Source organism: Silurus meridionalis, chromosome 8 (assembly GCF_014805685.1).
Source record: "Silurus meridionalis isolate SWU-2019-XX chromosome 8, ASM1480568v1, whole genome shotgun sequence".
In the NCBI taxonomy this organism is placed as follows: Eukaryota; Metazoa; Chordata; class Actinopteri; order Siluriformes; family Siluridae; genus Silurus; species Silurus meridionalis.
In genome coordinates, this window is record NC_060891.1 from 15,509,655 (window position 1) to 15,516,250 (window position 6,596).

Here is a 6,596-nt window from a genome sequence, read left to right on the forward strand (position 1 = left end):
CTCATTCATGCATCCACGCTGCAGCTCAGACAGAGCTGCCAGGAGACTCAAGCAACAGTGATGAGGAGGACCACCTTCAGCAACTCCACCTCTCTTTCTATTTCCTTCGTTTTCTCTCTCTCTCTCTCTCTCTCTCTCTCTGTCTGTCAGTCTATCTCTCTTTATCCCTGCACCTTCTGTTCATTCTATGTTCATCTCGCGCGCTCTGTCTGTATTTTCTCATGCAGTATCTGCATCGCTCTCTCTCTCTCTCTCTCTCTCTCTCTCTCTCTCTCTCTCTTTCTCTCTCATTGTGTGTTTTCATCTTCTCCAAACTGTCTTTCCATTTGTCCCTTTCCCACCATTGCTTTTCCATGTTAACAGTTACTAACTGCATCATGAACCCCAAATTTAAAAACTGTACTATTGCAGTTGCCACTGTAAGCATGTTCAGACTTTTTATTGAAAAGTTAAATTTTCCACTATATGTTCTTTTACAGTTAAGTACACGAAGTAAAGTGAGCCCAATGATATTGAATAAGTTAGACTTCTTTCTACCGGAAGGCCTAATATACTATACATTTAAACGCTTTTTGGTGATGTGGTAAAACCATATAAAAGTCTTAGAGAAATGTAATATATATCACCTGGGATAATCAGACATTATGCATTACTGGAGTCCTAACAAAGTACATTTGTAATGCGTATATCTTCAGGAACAGAAGAGTTCATAAAAGCATATAATCCATGTGCCTTAGAAGTGTGTGGTTGCCATGTAAGCATGTAAGCATAGTCCGCGATCTGCATAAATGTTTTAAATGTCTATTGATGCCATCGACACCTTAGAAAGGCTTTGGGGAATTTTTGGGCAGCTCGTCTCTCGAGCCTGACGCTTTGTGCATAACAGATTGCATTCATCTCAAAGCTGAAATGGGTTTCTCCACCTTTACCGTGTGGCAGTTGTGGATTAATGTGGCTTAATATCAGGGATTATTCTCCGCCACTGACATGAAAGCGAGCGCTCGTTTGCTCTGCGCTCTCAAGTCGTGCTGCAATCGAGCATCTTATAGACTGAAGCGCATTACGCCTGATTAAGTCGGTTCTATTCCGCTGTTTGTACACTGAATGCACAACATTACAGCCGGCCTGTTAATAAAACTCTTATCTGGTGCACACAGAGGACTTCGTTGTAGATAAGCAGCTGGCCATTACTGCCGTAATAAACTCGTTTCTGGTTTCTGGGTTTCCGTTGCCCCATGAAGGGGAGACACTGCCGATGGTTGACAAGTTCGACCGTGAATATCGTGTCATTGCACCAGTGAGATTCGGAAGCTTGTGATCGGTGCGTCATAAATTTTGTCACCAAAGTAAAACACGCACACAATAACGCGGGAAACACATGCGCACACACGGACACAGAGAACGCGCACCCATACACACACACATAGATGACAGTGTGGGCTGGAAAGGTGTGGTCGGGGTCACCCATCCGTTAGTGTTTTAGGACCTGATGATTGCAATCCGTTGTAAATGTGATTTAGCACGCACAGCCGCTGGATGGGGCAGGGTCACCCTAGCACGCTGATGAAATTCCGCAGAGAGTTCTCCAGGGACCGCGGGCCGACATCTGGTGGCCTCGCCCGTGTAGGCAATGCGCTTCGGGCTCCTCATTAAGAGTGCTGACATGTCCTTCTCCTCCTCCTCCTTCTTCTGCTTCTCCTCCTTCTCCCTCTCCTCCTCCTTCCCACTCATCATCAGAGCTCTTCGCCTCTGCTCTATAACAAGCAGCATTTAGCGAATATCGGCGCTAAAGGCACACCGCTGAGATCAAGCGCCTTACTCGGATAAAGAAAGCAACTTGCAATCTTGGCTTATGAATAATTTATTAAAAGCAAATGTGAGTGTAGTGACATTGTGACATTTAGTGCAATATAGTTCAGTGGGTGGTTTGATTTTTGTACATTTACAAAATCAATCAATCAATCAATCTATCTATCTATCTATCTATCTATCTATCTATCTATCTATCTATCTATCTATCTATCTATCTATCTATCTATCTATCTATCTATTTGTGTTACAAATATGGAACATATAAACATGAAACATATAAATATGGAACATGTAAACATGGAACACTAATTTTACAAGAAATTTATTCCATCCATTTTAAAGCTATATGTTTTTCATTCTGGTGTTCTTTAAGCTTTGAAGTCTGATAATGAGACACTTGCTATTTTCTAGGTTTTTTTCGCTTGACACTAATCAATATTAGCCTATTTGAATTTCGGACCTTATTTACAATTCATGAGTCTCTTTAGTCTTCTCCATCTTGTTTCTGTGTCTTGTGCCCAAGAGCCAGATAATCCCCTGGATTTGTTTTCTAATAGCCTGCAAGCTGTATATTTTGTAATATAGAAGTTTGTGGACTAAGCTGTTGTGTGTATGGTCTTCTTTCCTGATTGTTGTAATGATCACCTTTTTTTAAAACTTGTCGACATGAACTAATGAGACTTGATGGAAGGATTTAACGTAATAATTGCGCTTATTGATTCGCCTGAGCTTTCGTTCAACGCTTGCCCTCGCTTGTCGTGCATTTGTCACGCTTAGACGCTTGTAAGACTGTGCCCGTAAATCATCAGGGCAAAAACGCAGGACGTCTCCAGGATGAATACATATAGAAGAAATTGGGTTCCGAGTCCCGGAGAGAATCTTCAGCACCACGGAGAGCGCCAACTCAACGTAAAACTCAGTTCAAAACTGTCCATCCGCTTTATTCTCACTCTTTATAAAAATTAAATAATAATAATAATAAAATAACACCACAGAGATCACCGTATAAGGTAGGGGTTTTCAATCTTACCCACAAAGTGCTGGTGTGTCTGCAGCTTTTCATTACGGCCAAGCAGGGGCCACACCTAGCAGTCGTTTGAAGATCGAGATCAATAGATTAAACAAGTGGAATCAGTTGTGTTCCTGCTTAGCTGGAATGAAAATCTGTAGACACACTGACACTCTGAGGATAAGATTGAATACCACTGCTGGAGAGAACGAGAGAGAGAGAGAGAGAGAGAGAGAGAGAGAGAGAGAGAGAGAGAGAGGTGTACCTTATAGCCCTGTCGAAATGCAGCAACACAAATGAATTTACTATTTAAATAATATAGAATGTACCTATATGTAAATCAGTGCTTACACACAGATTCCTTGACACATAGCTTACCTTTAAAATAGCAAAATTGGAGAGAAAGAAAGAAAGAAGGAAAGAAAGAAAGAAAGAAAGAAAGAAAGAAAGAAAGAAAGAAAGAAAGAAAGTTATTTAAGATGTGAGAGAAAACATGAGAGATGACTGTACACACTTCGTTTTCTGAATGGAACGTTTTATTGGAAAAGAAAATAATACAATACATTTACTACAATGAAAACCTCTCATCTATTAGTTGGGAGAAATCATTTTTAACTGTTAAAACACTATTTATGATGTTATTTAATCACCTGCTGAAAGTTTGATGAAATCATCCAGACTGCAAAGGTTGGATATGCACATTATATATAGCAGCAGATTTATGAAGTATAAACAGGCGGAGGGATCTCTTTCTTCCTCTTCTTATTCAGCTCCAAAGCAAACGTCTGCCTGGTCAAGTGGTCCTAAACATTTCACAATTTTTGGATAGAACTGTTGAACTGTTAAGAACCACTGCACCCGACAAACCGCATCGATTCCATCGCTTCCGGGTAGGGAAGACCGCCAGGTGGCTGTCTTCAAATTTGGGCTACGTCCAAAACCGCATACTAAAGATTAGGTCAAATGCACGACACAGAATGTGGCGTTTTTTGACAAACAAACAATTGAGATAGTATGCGGTTTTTAACTAGGAGCAGTCGTCTTACCGTAGGTTACCGCAATCAAACCTCATCCCAGTGCGTTTCAGTTCCTTAGTGAGAAAATCTAATAAAGCAATTTCTAAATGAATAAATACGCAAAAGCAAAACTAAGCACGAAAGCGTCTTCTCCCCGATGTGCCAAATGTGTGACAGTGCAGTGTTTTTATACTGCGAGCTAAGGGCACTGTTCATACAAGCCCTATTCAATGAAGCAGGCTGGAATGAAGGCCGTGCAGGTCAGACCGGCTCTCCTGGCTTCCTACAACACCTACTCCCCAAACACTCAACTCCACATTCAGCCATGCCCAGGACACCATTCTCTCTTGAAGTTCCAGAAATACTTTATCAGTCTAATCCAAAAAAAAAAAAAAATTTTTTATTGAAACTCTAAGCAAACTACAGTTTTTGTGATCATTTTACAGATATTTTGATAGCTAATTGTTTCTATGGACCTGCACCACAGAATAAACATCCTATTATTATTTTTAAGCATTTAGATCCAATTTAAACGTTTATTTACAGTGAAAGAGTTTTTTTAAATTTCTGTAATAAACAGGATTTCAAACTTTCGGATAAAATATGGAACGTTGGTGAAACATATCATATATTCGAAATTTCTTTGCACACCTGCTACCATGAAAACCTCAGGTGTGTAAAGGAACTTCATGTATTTCTGTAAATATCATGTACACTATATGGCCCTAGGATTGTTGACACCTGACCATTACACCTTTATTTAGGCATCTTTTGCTGTTAAAATAAAGCTCTACTCTTCAGGGAAGGATTTCAATGTGTGACTGTGAAAATTAGTATTCAGCAACTAGAGTATTATTGAGATCAGACTCTGATGTAGAGAGAGGAGGCCTGAGGTGCAGTCAGCATTCCAGTTTATCCCAATGAGGTTTAATGGGTCTGAGGTCAGGACTCTGTAAAGGCCACCCAAGTTCTTATTTTACAGATCATGTTCTTTCCGGAGCTTGCTGTGGGAACAAGGGCATTGTGATGCAGGAACAGATTTAAGCTGCTTGGTTCCAGTAAAGGGCATAATAATATATTCTATATAATTTTGTCCAACTTTGTAGCAACAGTTTCAAGAAGTACTTCATATATGTGTGCTCATCTGGTGTAAACAAACTTTTGGACATAGAGTGTATATTACTAGTAGTTAGCATAATATATTTTCAAGATTCCTACAGCTATACACCATATAAATATGACAAGATGGCCTGGAATATGGGACACATTTTAGTGAAAAGAATAAAAGACATAAAATTCTTTCACATCTAACCAGATAGATGCTTTCTCTTCAGTCTTTGCCTTACATTTTTGAACTGACTCAGTCTTCAAACTGCAATGTTTGTGTAAAATTGTCACATTTAAATACTAAAACTATCTATATACTAAATATACTAAAACTTCTTTATACATTATAAAAGATTGATTATTTACTATTTGTACACAGACATTTATTTTATGTATATATATGTATGTGTGTGTGTGTGTGTGTGTATATATAAAATGACACTATATAACACTTTTGGGTAAACTTTTATTTTTTTTTGGTTCTAGTTTCATTATAAACATATAAAATCCCTTAAATTTCAAGCTAATTACTCTGTGCAGCCTAACCCTACACAAAAATTGTGTTTTTGTCAGCCTTCTGTTTTAAAAACAGAATTTGCACATTTTATTACATTGTGTTCAATTTAACATATTTCATGTTAAACCCATTTATGAGGTAAATGACATTACATAACAGCCAAATCAGCAACTTGTACTTCACGATGTTCCACATTTTGAAGATATGACCACTTTGTAATGTAACCTTTTGCAAACATGTATATTCATGAGAAAAAGAATAAAAGGTAGAGAGAGGAAGGAAAAGGCATTTAACCATTAATTTAATAAACAAAAGGAAAACAATTTGGATAAAAATGTTTTATTTCCAGTTTGTGCTTATCTAACATAAAACATAAAACATTAAACATAAAACATATCTTTTTCACATTCTGATATTACCTGAGCCTTTCTCCACATTTGTGTGTCTTCAAAACATGTCACACTATGGTGATTGCACAACAATTTTGTGGCAGTTCACATTAGCAGATGGTAAGTTAGCCAAAAGCCAAAATAACTTTGGCTAGTGCAAATCATAACACTTTCTTTCTAATTCATGACACCCTAATGGGATAATCAGCAAACCTGATTACACACGATACAGTTTAAACAGCATATCTGAACTGAAACCATTCCCAAACATAGGTTTCATAAACGCACAATTACCTTCTAAAATGTACAATACATATTGTATCCCGACACAATAACACTATAACTTTCTAATACTTGTGATGTCAACAGGTCCAGCATTATTGCTCAGTAATATGAAATACCATTCAGTCATTATACCTGAACATACATACACTTATATTTATGTGCTTCGTCCTTTATACATATGGTCCAGAGAACCAAGAACTAGCTTTGTTTTTAATGAAAAGCGTTTATACTTTAATGACAAAATTTAAGCAGGTATTTAAAAAAAAGGAAGATTGAAGGTGAGAGAAATAAAACCAGTTTTATGCTATGCTCATATTAAGATTCTTACTCACAATGTGCACATACCTAATATCCTGTGCATTACTATCCAGCACATATTTATTTTTCATCTGCGTGACCCAGGTGTTATACTGTACTTGATCATAAGCAAAATTAGTCATCTGGCGTAACTCAGGGTGGAT